The sequence below is a fragment of the Caretta caretta genome, chromosome 2 (assembly GCF_965140235.1).
Source record: "Caretta caretta isolate rCarCar2 chromosome 2, rCarCar1.hap1, whole genome shotgun sequence".
Lineage (NCBI taxonomy): Eukaryota > Metazoa > Chordata > Testudines > Cheloniidae > Caretta > Caretta caretta.
Window position 1 is genome coordinate 71,935,233 of NC_134207.1, and position 19,471 is coordinate 71,954,703.

The window sequence follows — 19,471 nt, forward strand, 5'->3', positions numbered from 1 at the left end:
CCATCACAGGGCCTAATAACATCAGCCACACTATCAGAGACTCATTCACCTGCACATCCACCAATGTGATATATGCCATCATGTGCCAGCAATGCCCCTCTGCCATGTACATTGGTCAAACTGGACAGTCTCTACATAAAAGAATAAATGGACACAAATCAGATGTCAAGAATTCTAACATTCATAAACCAGTCGGAGAACACTTCAATCTCTCTGGTCACGCAATCACAGACATGAAGGTCGCTATCTTAAAACAAAAAAACTTCAAATCCGGACTCCAGCGAGAAACTGCTGAATTGGAATTCATTTGCAAATTGGATACTATTAATTTAGGCTTAAATAGAGACTGGGAGTGGCTAAGTCATTATGCAAGGTAGCCTGTTTCCTCTTGTTTTTTCCTACCCCCCCCCCCCAGATGTTCTGGTTTAACTTGGATTTAAACTTGGAGAGTGGTCAGTTTAGATGAGCTATTACCAGCAGGAGAGTGAGTTTGTGTGTGTATGGGGGTGGGGGGGAAGTGAGAAAACCTGGATCTATGCAGGAAATAGCCCGACTTGATTATGTAAAGAGTTGTCACTTTGGATGGGCTAGCACCAGCAGGAGAGTGAATTTGTGTGGGGGGGTGGAGGGTGAGAAAACCTGGATTTGTGCTGGAAATGGCCCACCTGTTGATCACTTTAGATAAGCTATTACCAGCAGGACAGTGGGGTGGGAGGAGGTATTGTTTCATATTCTCTGTGTGTATATAAAGTCTGCTGCAGTTTCCACGGTACACATCTGATGAAGTGAGCTGTGGCTCACGAAAGCTCATGCTCAAATAAATTGGTTAGTCTCTAAGGTGCCACAAGTACTCCTTTTCTTTTTGCGAATACAGACTAACACGGCTGTTCCTCTGAAACCTATTTATAACCTATAGTTTATGTGAAAAATGTGGCCCTTTTTTCTGGTTATGAAGAAGTGTCTGTGAAGAGATTTTGAGTTTTTACTAATTTGTGATTCATAATTCCTCAAACACTTCAGTGCAAAAAAAAAAAAATAAAATAAAAAATCAGTCTATGGGTCTTTGTGAGCTCTTCAAGTATGTCTGAAACAATTTGCTACTTATTATTCCTGGTGCTTATTGGGTCATCACAATCACATAGTATTACATCTGTTATCAAAGTTGCAGTAATTTAATATGGTAAGCCAGGAGGAGACAATCAGATATTTTAGTGTGAATGCATGATCATTTCCATCATGAACTATCCTACAAACACGCAGGTAATCCTGGGACTTCCTCTTTCAATGAACATGGTTGTAAAACATAAGTCGCTTGTGCATGGTTGCAAAGAATATATGTGAGATTTTTTTTTTTAACTTCAAAAAGTGTTTGCAAATACCCTTTTGGGATAGTCCTTTTTGGAAATGATTGAGAGCCGTTACTGCTGTTGGGGGTCTCATACTGAGCATGCATCTATACCACAAACAAATGCTACCACAATTGTTCCCTTTGTTGGAAGTCTCAAGAAAATGAGAGTAATAGACTTGGAGACAATCATGTTCTTCCATACTTTTGGGACAGTCTCTCTCTTTAGAAAAGTTGTGAGGTCCATATGCTGTAACCTGTTGTGTGGATAGGACCTGGGGGCTTTCAATGTTGGGCTTTAAAATAAATGCATAAATGTAAAAAAGCTTTCTTGAATAAATTGTCTGATTCTTTCCATTAAATATGAACTGTAAATAATCTTTAATGGATGAAGCACTGTAAAGTCTAGGTTTACAATATTTGCTAAATGTTCCAAATAAGGAGAGTACTTCACATGTATTGTAAGACAGTGTAAACTCATTTTTCCTTTGTACAGATTTTTTATAAGACATATTACTCCAACTTTTGCCCGTTTTATGTGATTTTTCCATATCTCTGTGCCACTATTTTCACTGAGTGGCCCATCCACCTGTGGTGTTTAGATGTTGCTTGTAATTATTAGAATTGGGAGCACTGGCTTTTGGGAGTCTGAAAGGACAGGAAACAGGAAGGGAGGGGGGAGGAGTTGAGAGGCTGGGAGAAAGCTACAGAGGGTGCAGCAGCAACTTTGGTAAAGAGGTTTCCACTTTGAAAATAAAGTCCTGTTGAAGCTTGTTAGTACCTTGCCTGGTTGATACAACAGCACCTTCACTTTACCGTGAATGGTTCCTTAGAATACGTGCTAACTACTTATGCTAAACTCTCTGTTCAACCTTGTATTTAGCTGTGACTCTGAGTACCTTTCCCAGACCTGAAGAGAAGCTCTGTGTAGCTCAAAAGCTTGTCTCTCTCACCAACAGAAGTTGGCACAATAAAATATATTATCTCTCCTACCTTGACACAGCTACAACACCACTACATACAACAATACTGATTTATAGTTATTCTTAGTTTTCTTTCCCTCATAAATTTGTGTCTCTGGTTTAAACTTCTTTGCTATTTCAGAATATGGGTCTCATCTGATGTTAGGAGAGAGCTATTAAGATTTGTCAGGAAAAACTAGCTCTTCTACACACGCTAATTCCCTTTGCATTTTATTTGAAGGGAATAAAAAAGAGACGAAAAGCTTCCAGATTTGTTGTTTGTAAGTGACTGTCTAATTGTATTAAGGATGTTTACAGAAGTACGAATTTTACATTTCCATTTTCTATTAAGTCTTATTCCATTATCGCTATGTTGTCCCCGTGGGGGAAAATAAGGAAATGCTTCTCCAGCTGTATATCCAATGCAGACTGGATATTTAGTGCTCATCAAAAGCTTCTTTGATCACTGGGCTTTCAGTTTGCAGAGGAACAGCCGTGTTAGTCTGTATTCGCAAAAAGAAAAGGAGTACTTGTGGCACCTTAGAGACTAACCAATTTATTTGAGCATGAGCTTTCGTGAGCCACAGCTCACTTCATCAGATGTGTACCGTGGAAACTGCAGCAGACTTTATATACACACAGAGAATATGAAACAATACCTCCTCCCACCCCACTGTCCTGCTGGTAATAGCTTATCTAAAGTGATCAGCAGGTGGGCCATTTCCAGCACAAATCCAGGTTTTCTCACCCTCCACCCCCCCACACAAATTCACTCTCCTGCTGGTGCTAGCCCATCCAAAGTGACAACTCTTTACATAATCAAGTCGGGCTATTTCCTGCATAGATCCAGGTTTTCTCACTTCCCCCCCACCCCCATACACACACAAACTCACTCTCCTGCTGGTAATAGCTCATCTAAACTGACCACTCTCCAAGTTTAAATCCAAGTTAAACCAGAATATCTGGGGGGGGGGGGGGGGGTTAGGAAAAAACAAGAGGAAACAGGCTACCTTGCATAATGACTTAGCCACTCCCAGTCTCTATTTAAGCCTAAATTAATAGTATCCAATTTGCAAATGAATTCCAATTCAGCAGTTTCTCGCTGGAGTCTGGATTTGAAGTTTTTTTGTTTTAAGATAGCGACCTTCATGTCTGTGATTGCGTGACCAGAGAGATTGAAGTGTTCTCCGACTGGTTTATGAATGTTAGAATTCTTGACATCTGATTTGTGTCCATTTATTCTTTTACGTAGAGACTGTCCAGTTTGACCAATGTACATGGCAGAGGGGCATTGCTGGCACATGATGGCATATATCACATTGGTGGATGTCAGGTGAACGAGCCTCTGATAGTGTGGCTGATGTTATTAGGCCCTGTGATGGTGTCCCCTGAATAGATATGTGGGCACAATTGGCAACGGGCTTTGTTGCAAGGAGAAGTTCCTGGGTTAGTGGTTCTGTTGTGTGGTATGTGGTTGTTGGTGAGTATTTGCTTCAGGTTGCGGGGCTGTCTGTAGGCAAGGACTGGCCTGTCTCCCAAGACTTGTGAGAGTGTTGGGTCATCCTTTAGGATAGGTTGTAGATCCTTAATAATGCGTTGGAGGGGTTTTAGTTGGGGGCTGAAGGTGACGGCTAGTGGCGTTCTGTTATTTTCTTTGTTAGGCCTGTCCTGTAGTAGGTAACTTCTGGGAACTCTTCTGGCTCTATCAATCTGTTTCTTTACTTCTGCAGGTGGGTATTGTAGTTGTAAGAAAGCTTGACAGAGATCTTGTAGGTGTTTGTCTCTGTCTGAGGGGTTGGAGCAAATGCGGTTGTATCGCAGAGCTTGGCTGTAGACGATGGATCGTGTGGAGTGGTCAGGGTGAAAGCTGGAGGCATGCAGGTAGGAATAGCGGTCAGTAGGTTTCCGGTATAGGGTGGTGTTTATGTGGCCATTGTTTATTAGCACTGTAGTGTCCAGGAAGTGGATCTCTTGTGTGGACTGGACCAGGCTGAGGTTGGTGGTGGGATGGAAATTGTTGAAATCATGGTGGAATTCCTCAAGGGCTTCTTTTCCATGGGTCCAGATGATGAAGATGTCATCAATATAGCGCAAGTAGAGTAGGGGCTTTAGGGGACGAGAGCTGAGGAAGCGTTGTTCTAAATCAGCCATAAAAATGTTGGCATACTGTGGGGCCATGCGGGTACCCATAGCAGTGCCGCTGATCTGAAGGTATACATTGTCCCCAAATGTGAAATAGTTGGCTACTATGGATGTAGAAGCTCTCTACACCAACATTCCACACAAAGATGGACTACAGGCCGTCAGGAACACTATCCCCGATAATGTCACGGCTAACCTGGTGGCTGAACTTTGTGACTTTGTCCTTACCCATAACTATTTCACATTTGGGGACAATGTATACCTTCAGATCAGCGGCACTGCTATGGGTACCCGCATGGCCCCACAGTATGCCAACATTTTTATGGCTGATTTAGAACAACGCTTCCTCAGCTCTCGTCCCCTAAAGCCCCTACTCTACTTGCGCTATATTGATGACATCTTCATCATCTGGACCCATGGAAAAGAAGCCCTTGAGGAATTCCACCATGATTTCAACAATTTCCATCCCACCACCAACCTCAGCCTGGTCCAGTCCACACAAGAGATCCACTTCCTGGACACTACAGTGCTAATAAACAATGGCCACATAAACACCACCCTATACCGGAAACCTACTGACCGCTATTCCTACCTGCATGCCTCCAGCTTTCACCCTGACCACACCACACGATCCATCGTCTACAGCCAAGCTCTGCGATACAACCGCATTTGCTCCAACCCCTCAGACAGAGACAAACACCTACAAGATCTCTGTCAAGCTTTCTTACAACTACAATACCCACCTGCAGAAGTAAAGAAACAGATTGATAGAGCCAAAAGAGTTCCCAGAAGTTACCTACTACAGGACAGGCCTAACAAAGAAAATAACAGAACGCCACTAGCCGTCACCTTCAGCCCCCAACTAAAACCCCTCCAACGCATTATTAAGGATCTACAACCTATCCTAAAGGATGACCCAACACTCTCACAAATCTTGGGAGACAGGCCAGTCCTTGCCTACAGACAGCCCTGCAACCTGAAGCAAATACTCACCAACAACCACATACCACACAACAGAACCACTAACCCAGGAACTTCTCCTTGCAACAAAGCCCGTTGCCAATTGTGCCCACATATCTATTCAGGGGACACCATCACAGGGCCTAATAACATCAGCCACACTATCAGAGGCTCGTTCACCTGCACATCCACCAATGTGATATATGCCATCATGTGCCAGCAATGCCCCTCTGCCATGTACATTGGTCAAACTGGACAGTCTCTACGTAAAAGAATAAATGGACACAAATCAGATGTCAAGAATTCTAACATTCATAAACCAGTCGGAGAACACTTCAATCTCTCTGGTCACGCAATCACAGACATGAAGGTCGCTATCTTAAAACAAAAAAACTTCAAATCCAGACTCCAGCGAGAAATTGCTGAATTGGAATTCATTTGCAAATTGGATACTATTAATTTAGGCTTAAATAGAGACTGGGAGTGGCTAAGTCATTATGCAAGGTAGCCTGTTTCCTCTTGTTTTTTCCTAACCCCTCCCCCCCAGATATTCTGGTTTAACTTGGATTTAAACTTGGAGAGTGGTCAGTTTAGATGAGCTATTACCAGCAGGAGAGTGAGTTTGTGTGTGTTTGGGGGTGGGGGGGAAGTGAGAAAACCTGGATCTATGCAGGAAATAGCCCGACTTGATTATGTAAAGAGTTGTCACTTTGGATGGGCTAGCACCAGCAGGAGAGTGAATTTGTGTGGGGGGGTGGAGGGTGAGAAAACCTGGATTTGTGCTGGAAATGGCCCACCTGCTGATCACTTTAGATAAGCTATTACCAGCAGGACAGTGGGGTGGGAGGAGGTATTGTTTCATATTCTCTGTGTGTATATAAAGTCTGCTGCAGTTTCCACGGTACACATCTGATGAAGTGAGCTGTGGCTCACGAAAGCTCATGCTCAAATAAATTGGTTAGTCTCTAAGGTGCCACAAGTACTCCTTTTCTTTTTGGGCTTTCAGTGTAATTTTTGTTCAAAACTAAATTTGAATGTGAGTTTGTTGCTCCTTCATTCGAGTATTGGCAAGATGAACTTATAATAGCAAGTCACAGAAAAGGCAATATTATTACCTCTTCTTGGAACTGAGCCAACAATCCAAAACAGGTCCTCCTTCACCCCCCCGCCCCAACCTGAATTTGAAGTTTTATTTTTTAGTGTGCAGTGAGAATGTTTCATAAGGATTTGATTTACCCTGGCATTAATGTTGCACCCATCCTTAGCCACCATTCCATGGAGGAATCAGAGGTTCCATACCAAAACCTTGAGAATTTGTGGGACCTGCTAGAGGCAAGAAACATCTCTGTTTATGTCTCCCACCTCTGCACTGTCCTCTACCCACAGCTTCTTGCTGCTTCTGGTTAGAACGGCTCTTTGAAAAAGGTCCACTCAGAGAAGCCAATCTTTAGAGTCACCTTCGGGGTGAGTGTCCAAACTATGGAGGTAACACCCTATCAAATATCTTCTGCTGGCTTCCACCTGGGTTTTGAGTGGGAGAGAAGATTCCGTACCCTCAAGCTAAAGTTGTGGTCTTAAGATCCTCTCCATGGAACTGTGTAATAGACAGAATGGGGACCAACATGATCATTCTAATATGTTTTTGCTTTTCCTTACCTGCTTGCTTTTGCATGAATTGTGTGCTCTGAGCATGCTATGGCTACACCAGGAGCAATGGTCTCTTCTCTCCAACCAGTGTATATCAGGAGTACAGTAACTCCACCGAAGATACACTACTGTAATATAGGTGTGAGGATGAGCATACAGGGGCTTGTGTCAACTCTAACCTCTTAGAGCATCCACTGCTGCCTTCGAAGAGTAAATGACTTTATACATTTAATAAGCATCCAGTACAATAAGCGACCAACTGGAAGCCCATTGCAACAATTTCATCTGATTGTTCTTTACTGAGTGGATTAACCAGTGTCCATATGGCTGGCCTATGACCTACTACATATTGGAGTTGGCAGCTGAAGACCATCCTGTGGGAGCAGAAGGCATGTGAGAAAAGTAAAGAGAGGTCGGATTAAAGTTTTTGTCAGAGGTTTCCAGATGTGGCTACTGCTCTTGAGTGCTTTAGTTTTCAGTGCTCTTTCCTAAGGAGGCCTGACAAGTGCTGAACATTTGTCCTCTGAAAACCCTTTAAATCATTTCAGGTTGGGCATTCAAAATCATTAAATGCTTCTGAAAATTGTTCTCATAAATTAACTTTTATAACTAGGGATGGAGGTATTGCTTGTTCTAAAATAGGGATGAGTGGATGGTTACTCCTTTTTTTTTTTGCCTTGACAATAATTGGTTTCATTTCATAATATATACTATTTGGCTTTCATCCTCCTTGGACTAGTCATTTGGGAATGGGATTGCAGAGCTTCTAAAACACAGAACATGTCCTCTTGTTAAAACTACTTGCCTTTCTTTTTAAAACTATATACGCAAAACGATTTTACAAAGCTCCTTAAGAGCAAGTATATTGAAACATTATTTACTATACTTCTTGATTGTTTTTGAAAAGTGTGTGTGGGGGGGAAAGCACTTCATGTATGAACACTTCCCTGTCGAGTACTTTGTGCTATCGCTACATATTGTGATACAGGAAGGCCAGGGAGTGGTGGTAGAGGGGAAATATATAAGCCCTAGGCTAATTAAGGAATGGTTCCCTGTAGACTAGGGAGGGTTGCTACAGGTTAATTGGAGCATCTGTAGTCAATTAAGGCCCTATCAGGAACCTAATAAAACCTCCTGCTTCAGGCAGTCAGGGGAATAGGAGGAAGGAGAGAGGACTGGAGCTTGGAGGTGTGTTGTGAGAGCTGAAAGACCAGAGAACCGAAGTAAGGGAGACTCCCTCCCACAAGTGTCTAAGGACCAAGGGTAATCCCACCCAAAGGGGAAGAGGGTAAGAAACCCACAGAGGTTAAGAGGGACTGGGACTCAGAGTGAGGAGCAAATCCAGACCCCACCCCCGCTTCCCTCCTCTATCACCTTCCTGGGCCACTAGCGGGGCCTTTGGCGCCCCAAGAGCAGGGGCAAAGGGTGGCGTCTTTGCGTGTCCCTCCTTCCCCCAAAGAAAAGCACAGGACCCACCATATGAACTGTCATAAATATAAAGGGAAGGGTAAACCCCTTTAAAATCCCTCCTGGCCAGAGGAAAAATCCTCTCACCTGTAAAGGGTTAAGAAGCTAAAGGTAACCTCGCTGGCACCTGACCAAAATGACCAATGAGGAGACAAGATACTTTCAAAAGCTGGGAGGAGGGAGAGAAACAAAGGGTCTGTGTGTCTGTCTATATGCTGCTTTTGCTGGGGATAGACCAGGAATGGAGTCTTAGAACTTTTAGTAAGTAATCTAGCTAGGTACGTGTTAGATTATGATTTCTTTAAATGGCTGAGAAAAGAATTGTGCTGAATAGAATGACTATTTCTGTCTGTGTGTCTTTTTTGTAACTTAAGGTTTTGCCTAGAGGGATTCTCTACGTTTTGAATCTAATTACCCTGTAAGGTACCTACCATCCTGATTTTACAGGGGTGATTCCTTTACTCCTATTTACTTCTATTTCTATTAAAAGTCTTCTTGTAAGAAAACTGAATGCTTTTTCATTGTTCTCAGATCCAAGAGTTTGGGTCTGTGGTCACCTAGGCAAATTGGTGAGGATTTTTACCAAACCTTTCCCAGGAAGTGGGGTGCAAGGGTTGGGAGGATTTTTGGGGGAAAGACGTGTCCAAATTACGTTTCCCAGTAAACCCAGTTAGAGTTTGGTGGTGGCAGTGGTTATTCCAAGGACAAAAGATAAAATTAATTTGTATCTTGGGGAAGTTTTAACCTAAGCTGGTGAAAGTAAGCTTAGGAGGTTTTCATGCAGGTCCCCACATCTGTACCCTAGAGTTCAGAGTGGGGGAGGAACCTTGACATGAACATTGACCATCTTGTCACAATATTTAAAGAGGGTGATGCACCCATTGCAGAACATTTTCTGACTTCTCTAATTACTTGGCAGCTCAAGGATGAGCTCCCATTCCCTGTATCTCTGAACTTTTGACTTTGCTGCTGCTGCTTCCTTGCAGTGTTCACCTTTCCATTCATAAGGATGTGGTTTTTATCACCTCTGCATATTGTGCTGCTTTTGTAAGTTATGCTTGAGAAGCTATAACTTGTCATCTTTGAGACATAGATTCTTAAGTATTGGGAAAGGCAGCAGTCTCTCATGGAAAAATATCACTTTCTTGTCTGAAGCAAATATGCATTCAGTAACAGAAATCCTCCTCGGTGGAGTGATTTCAATCTGAAGACTTCAAATCTTTTTGTTGGACAGGCTACGTCTCAGGTCTTGCAGTGTTCTTTCACTGCAGCTCAGTTGACTGGAATAGCCCAGAAGAAACAAACAGTTAGTTGTATATTTAGTGGTGGTGGTGCTGACATTTTCAGTCATTCATGTAAACTCTGTGCTTATGTCCTGCAACAGTGTTACCAGTACAGCTGAGGTGTTTAATTGTGAAAGTAATGTATTTCCCCCCCCTTTTGTTCCACCTTCTTATACTTTACAAAAAATGCCTTTCAGGCTATTTGACAGGAGGTACTTGTGAATGAAGCAGTTGGCAGCAGATACTTTTGTATTGAGCAAATGTCAGTTTCCTTTCCAAGCCAAGTGTGTCACCAGTGTCGTGGCTGATCTCTCTGGAAGTTAATTTTTACACCAGTTGGCAGAGCAGCTGCAATGGAAGTGTCATTGTCATGAGTCATCAAGGCACCTTTACATACTTGCCATGTGTGCCAGCTGGTAAAGAATAAATGGGATTACTAGGGGTGAGAGAATTGACAAGATATTGCTTCAAGCAACAGGAAGTCTGTGGGATTCAGTCACTGTTAGAGGTCTTAGAGTAGCAGCCGTGTTAGTCTGTATCCGCAAAAAGAAAAGGAGTACTTGTGGCACTTTAGAAACTAACAAATTTATTTGAGCATAAACTTCCGTGAGCTACAGCTCACTTCATTGGATGCATGGATCTGATGAAGTGAGCTGTAGCTGACGAAAGCTTATGCTCAAATAAATTTGTTAATCTCTAAGGTGCCACAAGTACTCCTTTTTCTTTTTTCATTAGAAGTCATATTTCCATTTGGACATCATTCCTAATGCTTGTGCTTTTGTTTTCTCAGTGTATTGTTGAGTGAGACTTTCCTGGTACTACATCTTCATTTGTTGATCCATCTATTTTGAATGTACGACTGAGCAGAAGCCTTTTCAGCATGCTGTAAAATAAAGTTCAGGCACCGTTCACTGTTCAAAAACTCACTCCCTTCCTAGAGGTCAGCTTTCTTAATGAAGCAAAAAAATTTAGTTACTTAAAGTTGAGCTCAGGCTTTGTCCCCAGTTGCCAGTAGAGATCCTGCCTTAGGACTTCTCAATTCTCCCCCTAGATCCCCTCGCTCCAGAGAGCCGCTCTCCCACCATCATTATAGTGAGGTGGGTTATGAACGACCTGTCTTAGTGAATCAGCAAATCCATTTTATCCTCTCTCAGCAAAATCAACATGTGCTAGTAGGGTGGAGTGCCTCCTAAAATGCTGCCAACCTGTTAAAAGTATGAAAGTACATTGGTTGCTTTTTGTGGTCTATATTAGAAATGACACCATAGTTAGATCTCTTCTGATCACCCAGACCGCATTCTTAAATTTCAGTATTGCGAACCTGAAGCACTGAAAAACTATTATTGAGAAAAAAATAAATATGAAATTGGCTTAAAATCATGAGATTTAAATATATATAGGGTTGATTTCAGAGTAACAGCCGTGTTAGTCTGTATTTGCAAAAAGAAAAGGAGTACTTGTGGCACCTTAGAGACTAACCAATTTATTTGAGCATGAGCTTTCGTGAGCTACAGGTTTCTGAGCCTTTAGGATGTACTCAAATTCTGTTTTTGAGGTTCTCTATGCAAGCAAGAGGACTGGAACTTATTTTTTTCCAGATGAAAGCGGAGATTCTCATGTAATAACATGATTCTAGGAGCTGGTGCTTTAAAAACCAAAAACCCTGAATATGAGAGTTGTGCTATAATTATGAGTATTTCCAACACTGATGATGTTAGAAGAAACAAGTAATATCATAGATTCTCTAGGGGGCTGTGGCCCCTGAAATAATTACTGAGAAATGGCTTTGACCATGCCTAACTCTGTGTATATTTGTTACAGGAAACAAATTACTCCCAGATCCGCATTGAAGTCAATGGAGCTACACCTATTTAGATCAGCTGAGGATCTGGCCCATTATTTAAACAGATTTTAAATAGAATCCCTTTTATAGTGTGCAGTTCCAGCCTTCAGTCCCATGTTATAAATCCAAACACACTTTATATTCCAGTCTACTTGTATCTTCCATTTAGAATAATTGCAATTATGTATTGTATATATTACCATTGTAAAAACCAGCCTAACCCAAAATATGCAAAGCCTTTTTAAAAATCATATTGGAAGCTATTAAATGATATTTTCAACCTAACAGTCAATTTCTTCTTAAATGTTTCCTTTATCATCTTTTGGCCACGCTCAAGTTTGTTTCTGCAGAGAAATATGTCAAATTCTGCTGATTGTAGAAAATATTTGTAACTGTTTTGGTCCTTGAGAGGAAGCTGACAAGGAAGATGATAGCTTTTGATTAGCTCAACCTGTGTTATGTGAGGCTTTGGGCTATATATGTTTTTCCTCCAGATAATAATAGTTTTGCTGCTTGTGACAGTCTGTCCAAATCAATTCAGGAATGTGCTTCCATATTAGTGTACCTCTCAGGAAATTTTACCTTCCTGCAACCTTTAGAGTACATCAATTGTACAGCTCTTCAGGCTCCTCTCCAACTTTGGCCTCTTGTTTCCTTTAAAATTACCTCCCCTTGTTTTACTCTTTTGTATTGTAACCCTCACCATTGATTGAAGACCTTTTCAAATGGCTTCAGACACTGAAAAAAAATACAGGGACATGCCAATGAAACATTACTAAGAGATAATGTTCATAAAGGGGCTCTAACCAATTTGCACTAAGGTTGATGGAAAAGACTACTTTTGACTTGAATGGAAAGTAGATAAGGCCCAGAGAAGAGTATGTCTTACTTCTGGTATCAGTACTGAATAGAGAATGAATGTTCGTTGCATTTCCCTTGTGTACAATGACCATGATAATTAATTCACTTAGCTTTAGCCTCCTGTCATAAATATAAAGGGAAGGGTAAACCCCTTTGAAATCCCTCCTGGCCAGGGGAAAGCTCCTCTCACCTGTAAAGGGTTAAGAAGCTAAAGGTAACCTCGCTGGCACCTGACCAAAATGACCAATGAAGAGACAAGATACTTTCAAAAGCTGGGAGGAGGGAGAGAAACAAAGGGTCTGTGTGTCTGTCTATATGCTGCTTTTGCTGGGGATAGACCAGGAATGGAGTCTTAGAACTTTTAGTAAGTAATCTAGCTAGGTACGTGTTAGATTATGATTTCTTTAAATGGCTGAGAAAAGAACTGTGCTGAATAGAATAACTATTTCTGTCTGTGTATCTTTTTTGTAACTTAAGGTTTTGCCTAGAGGGGTTCTCTATGTTTTGAATCTAATTACCCGGTAAGGTATCTACCATCCTGATTTTACAGGGGGGATTTCTTTATTCTATTTACTTCTATTTTTATTAAAAGTCTTCTTGTAAGAAAACTGAATGCTTTTTCATTGTTCTCAGATCCAAGGGTTTGGGTCTGTGGTCACCTAGGCAAATTGGTGAGGCTTTTTACCAAACCTTGTCAGGAAGTGGGGTGCAAGGTTTTGGGAAGTATTTTGGGGGGAAAGACGCGTCCAAACAGCTCTTCCCCAGTAACCAGTATTAGTTTGGTGGTGGTAGCGGCCAGTCCAAGGACAACAGGTGGAATATTTTGTACCTTGGGGAAGTTTTGACCTAAGCTGGTAAAGATAAGCTTAGGAGGTTTTTCATGCAGGTCCCCACATCTGTACCCTAGAGTTCAGAGTGGGGGAGGCACCTTGACACCTCCTCTACTCTAATCTGTTTAATTTAGAGCATATAGATTCTCTCTCATTTAAAACAACCAAGCATGTTCCGCACTTGCCATTGTCAGGTGAGTTATGCTTATTATGAATAATTTTGTTCCCTTTGTTATAGCTGAAGAGTCTAGATATGAAATCAGAAGCATCAGGGAAGGCTAAGCTCCTATGGAAATTTCTATAAAGTTAGATAACCAACCACATTTAAGAAATTTAGCACAATTAGTGGTGATCATGCACTGCTAGCATCCTTGTGGACAATTTTGGAGACTGAAAGAGAAAAGGGCATTTGCACTGAATATAGAGGTAGGTACCTTTTAAGGTAGGTACCTCAAATATAGAGGTAGGTACCTCAAAACCAAACCAAACAAAAAGTTGTTAGAATTGGCAAAAGCACAGAGAAGGGCAACAGAAATAATTCGGGGCTATGGAATAGCTTACATATGAGAAGAGAGACTGGCACTGTTTATTTTAGAAAAGATGAATAAGGGGGAATATGATAGAGGTCTATAAAATCATGGTGTGGAGAAAGTGAATAAGGAAGTGTTGTTTACCCCTTCACAAGAGCAAAGTGTCACCCAAAGAAATTAATAGGCAGCAGGTTTAAAACAAACAAAAGAGAGTCCTCCTTCACACAATGTGCAATCAACCTGTGGAACTCATTGCCAGGGGATGTTGTGAAGGCCAAAATTATAACTGGGTTCAGAAAAGAATTAAGTAAGTTCATGTAGGTTCATCAATGGCTATTAGCCAAGATGGGCAGGGATGCAACCTCATGCTCTGGGTGTCCCTAAAACTCTTGCTGCCAGAAGCTGCGACAGGATGATGGGATGGATCTCTCGATAAATTGCCATTTTCTGTTTATTTTCTTTTATTTGCTCCTTGCCCCCTTTTGCCTGTTGACTTTTAAGGAAGTGACAAACTGAGTGGTCAAGTAGATTTTTAAATCAGGAAATTAATGTATTCAGCATAGCCTAATGGAGGAGAGTATTGCCCTGCGAACTAGGGGAGCTGAATTCTATTCCTGGCTCTGCCACACATCTGCTGTGCACAGTCAAGTAAGTCATTTCACCTCATTGTGCCTGTTTCCCCATAATTAAAATGGTGATAATAATATTTTCCTTTATCAAGCACTTTGAGAACTATGAGTGAAAAGCACTTTTCTCAGTGCAAAATAATGCCACCGACTGTTAGATGGGGCACATGACCTTGAGCGGATCACTGCAGACTACGTGGCTCTGGGAAGAAGGATAAAGGAGTTTGAGGTGCAAGTGGTGGTCTTGTCCATCTTCCTTGTGGAAGGAAAAGGCCTGGGTAGAGACCGTCGAATCGTGGAAGTCAACGAATGGCTACACAGGTGATATCGGATAAAAGGCTTTGGATTCTTTGACCATGGGATGGTGTTCCAAGAAGGAGGAGCGCTAGGCACAGACGGGCTCCACCTAACGAAGAGAGGGAAAAGCATCTTCACAAGCAGGCTGGTTAATCTAGTGAGTAGGGCTTTAAATTAGGTTCACTGGGGGAAGGAGACCAAAGCCCTGGGGGAAGTGAGATACTGGGAGGAAGCATGAGCAGGAGAGCACAAGAGGGGAAAGTGGGACGATCAGCGAGTTACCTTGAGTGCCTATACACAAATGCAAGAAGCCTGTGAAAGAAGCAGGGAGAACTGGAAGTCCTGGCACAGTCAAGGAATTATGATGTGATTGGAATAACAGAGACTTGGTGGGATAACTCACATGACTGGAGTACTGTCATGGATGGATATAAACTGTTCAGGAAGGACAGGCAGGGTAGAAAAGGTGGGGGAGTTGCATTGTACGTAAGACAGCAGTATGACTGCTCCGAGCTCTGGTATGAAACTGCAGAAAAACCTGAGTCTCTCTGAATTAAGTTTAGAAGTATGAGCAACAAGGGTGATGTCGTGGTGGGAGTTTGCTATGGACCACCAGACCAGGGGGATGAGGTGGACGAAGCTTTCTTCCGGCAACTAACGGAAGTTACTAGATCGCAGGCCCTGGTTCTCATGGGAGACTTCAGTCACCCTGATATCTGCTGGGAGAGCGATACAGTGGTGCACAGACAATCCAAGAAGTTTTTGGAAAGCGTAGGGGGCAATTTCCTGGTGCAAGTGCTGGAGGAACCAACTGGGGCAGAGCTCTTCTTGACCTGCTGCTCACAAACCAGGAAGAATTAGTAGGGGAAGCAAAAGTGGAGGGGAACCTGGGAGGCAGTGACCATGAGATGATCGAATTCAGGATCCTGAGACAAGGAAGAAAGGAAAGCAGCAGAATACGGACCCTGGACTTCAGAAAAGCAGACTTTGACTCCATCAGGGAACAGATGGGCAGGATCCCCTGGGAGAATAATATGAGGGGGAAAGGAGTCCAGGAGAGCTGGCTGTATTTTAAAGAATCCTTATTGAAGTTACAGGAACAAACCATCTCGATGTGTAGAAAGAATAGTAAAAATGGCAGGTGACCAGCTTGGTTTAACAGTGAAATCCTTGCTGATCTTAAACACAAAAAAGAAGCTGACAGGAAGTGGAAGATTGGACAAATGACCAGGGAGGAGTATAAAAATATTGCTCAGGCATGCAGGAGTGAAATCAGGAAGGCCAAATCACACTTGGAGTTGCAGCTAGCAAGAGATGTTAAGAGCAGTGGTGGATTAAAGATTTTGCCGCCCCTTGGCCCTGAAATAATTGCAGCTCGCCTCTGCCTCTGCTTCCTCCCCTGAGCACGCCGCTGGGTCCTGCTTCTCCCTGCCCGTGCTTGTGTGTGAAACAACTTCGCGAAGGACGGGGAAGAGGGGGGAACGCAGCGCGCGCAGGAGAGGAGGCAGGGCTGGGGTGGGGATTTGGCGAAGGGGACCAATAGGGGCAGGGAGGGGTTGGGGAATGGGGGCGGAGGGCACAAACCGGCGCCAGGGGAAAGCATCCTCTGGCTGCTATTATAAATTTGCCGCCCCCCCAAATTTGCCACCTTAGGCCTAGGCTTTGTCGGCCTAGGCGTTTATGTGCTGCTGGTTAAGAGTAACAAGAAGGACTTCTTCAGGTATGTTAGCAACAAGAAGAAAGTCAAGGAAAGTGTGGGCCCCTTACTGAATGAGGGAGGCAACCTAGTGACAGAGGATGTGGAAAAAGCTAACATACTCCATGCTTTTTTTGCCTCTGCCTTCACGAACAAGGTCAGCTCCCAGACTACTGCACTAGGCAGCACAGCATGGGGAGGAGGTGACCAGCCCTCTGTGGAGAAAGAAGTGGTTCAGGACTATTTAGAAAAGCTGGATGAGCACAAGTCCATGGGGTTGGATGCGCTGCATATGAGAGTGCTAAAGGAGTTGGCGGATGTGATTGCAGAGCCATTGGCCATTATCTTTGAAAACTCATGGCAATCGGGGGAAGTCCTGGATGACTGGAAAAAGGCTAATGTAATGCCCATCTTTAAAAAAGGGAAGAAGGAGGATCCTGGGAACTACAGGCCACTCAGCCTTGAAGTGAGTTGTAGCTCACGAAAGCTTATGCTCAAATAAATTGGTTAGTCTCTAAGGTGTCACTACTACTCCATTTCTTTTTGGAAAAAACATGGAGCAGGTCCTCAAGGAATCAATACTGAAGCACTTAAAGGAGAGGAAAGTGATCAGGAACAGTCAGCATGGATTCACCAGTGGCAAGACATGCCTGACTCATCTAATTGCCTTCTATGACGAGATAACTGGCTCTGTGGATGAGGGGAAAGCAGTGGACGTGTTATTCCTTGACTTTAGCAAAGCTTTTAGATACGGTCTCTCACAGTATTCTTGCCAGCAAGTTAAAGATGGGCTGGATGAATGGACTATAAGGTGGATAGAAAGCTGGCTAGATCGTCGGGCTCAACGGGTAGTGATCAATGGCTCCATGTCGAGTTGGCAGCCAGTATCAAGTGGAGTGCCCCCAGGGTTGGTCCTGGAGCCGGTTTTGTTCAATATCTTCATTAGTGATCTGGAGGATGGCGTGGACTGCACCTTCAGCAAGTTTGCAGATGACACTAAGCTGGGAGGAGTGATAGATATGCTGGAGGGTAGGGATAGGATACAGAGGGCCCTAGACAAATTAAAGGAATGGGGCCAAAAGAAATCTAATGAGGTTCAACAAGGACAAGTGCAGAGTCCTGCACTTAGGACGGAAGAATCCCATGCACTGCTACAGACTGGGGACTGAATGGCTAGGCAGCAGTTCTGCAGAAAAGGACCTAGGGGCTACAGTGAATGAGAAGCTGGATATGCGTCAACAGTGTGCCCTTGTTGCCAAGAAGGCTAACGGCATTTTGGGATGTATAAGTAGGGGCATTGCCAGCAGAATGAGGGATGAGATCGTTCCCCTCTATTCGACATTGGTGAGGCCTCATCTGGAGTACTGTGTCCAGTTTTGGGCCCCACACTACAAGAAGGATGTGGAAAAATTGGAGAGAGTCCAGCGGAGGGCAACAAAAATGATTAGGGGACTGGAACATATGACTTACGAGGAGAGGCTGAGGGAACTGGATTATTTAGTCTGCAGAAGAGAAGAATGAGGGGGGATTTGATGGCTGCTTTCAACTACCTGAAAGGGGGTTCCAAAGAGGATGGATCTAGACTATTCTCAGTGGTAGCGGATGACAGGACAAGGAGTAATGGTCTCAAGTTGCAGTGGGGGAGGTTTAGGTTGGATATTAGGAAAAACTTTTTCATTAGGAGGGTGGTGAAGCACTGGAATGCGTTACCTAGGGAGGTGGTGGAATCTCCGTCCTTAGAGGTTTTTAAGGTCAGGCTTGACAAAGCCCTGGCTGGGATGATTTAGTTGGGGATTGGTCCTTCTTTGAGCAGGGGGTTGGACTAGATGATCTCCTGAGGTCCCTTCCAACCCTGATATTCTATGAATGTGAACCAGAGGTTGTCATCTTGGTAAAAGTGGGGATAATGAAAATCCTGAATGAGGTCTACCAAAGCACAATTAAACTGAGCCAGCTGTCCACAGAAATGGACAATAGCTCTCTTTTAATAGGTCTGAACCAGTCCATAATGATAATCATTGTTGTGGTATGCTGCTTGAAGCTCCCCCAATCAGGAAAGGTGTTAATTTAAAGTACCATTGGTTTCCGGGCCTCTGGTGTGTTGCTGCAAGATGTTCAGGTATTTTGAGGTGCGCTTTGGGTCATCTGATCCTGTTGGTAGTCAGGACACTTCTTTCTTCCCCTCACTGTTCCACCAGACCTCTGTGAGCATGACGGAAGGAGGAGTGAGTGAAGGAAGAAGACAGGGCAGTTATGAATAATGCTTGAGCGGAGTAGAGTGAACAGACCAGAGGGCAAAAGGTGTGAAGGTTAAGACACTGGGAGGAACTGAGTTATGGATTGCATGTGAGAAGAGGAAACTCGAACATCATATATACACAGCGCAGAGAAGCCAATTGTGTCAGTTCTCTTTTGAGTCACTTTGTTACTTCTGCCTCTAGCATGAGGGAGTCCGACCTGTGCCTGCCTGGCGATCAGCTCTCTAACATCACCAGCCTTTCAGCCACTCAAGCACTCTCTGCTGGGTTATGCCAGCCCTGTCTTCTCCTTGCAGGTTAACAATAGATGCACCCCAAATTGCTTTGAAGCATTGCCTTGGGATACCCAGTCCCTGACACTGGCTAATCCTGTGCACCTGAATGTGCACTGTACTGCAGTTTACCAATTTTACCATAAACTAAACTGCACTTGTGAGCACTTATAATAAAACAAAAGTAGGTTTATTTAAGAAAGGGTAAATATTTAAGTAGATATGAGAGAAAGTAATGTAAATGGTTACAAAACAAAATCACAAAATGCAAACCTTGTTAACAGTTAACTTTTTTTAGCTAATCAGGTAGGTTTTTCTCCCACCCTCAGCGTCCTGTCTGTTGCGGAGCTAGCTGATTTCCCAAGAACTTGGATCCAAACATTCGTGACAATACCGCTGCTTCACAAGGGGTTTCCTCAGTGAATAGATCCAGAGTATTCTCCCTTCTCTGT

General features: G+C 43.2%; 1 protein-coding gene across 4 annotated transcripts in view; it reads left to right on the forward strand.

Moving 5' to 3' along the window:
• Positions 1-19,471, forward strand: part of PXDNL (peroxidasin like) — a 282,898-nt gene that overhangs the window by 41,873 nt on the left and 221,554 nt on the right. The gene's annotated exons all lie outside the window — the stretch shown is intronic.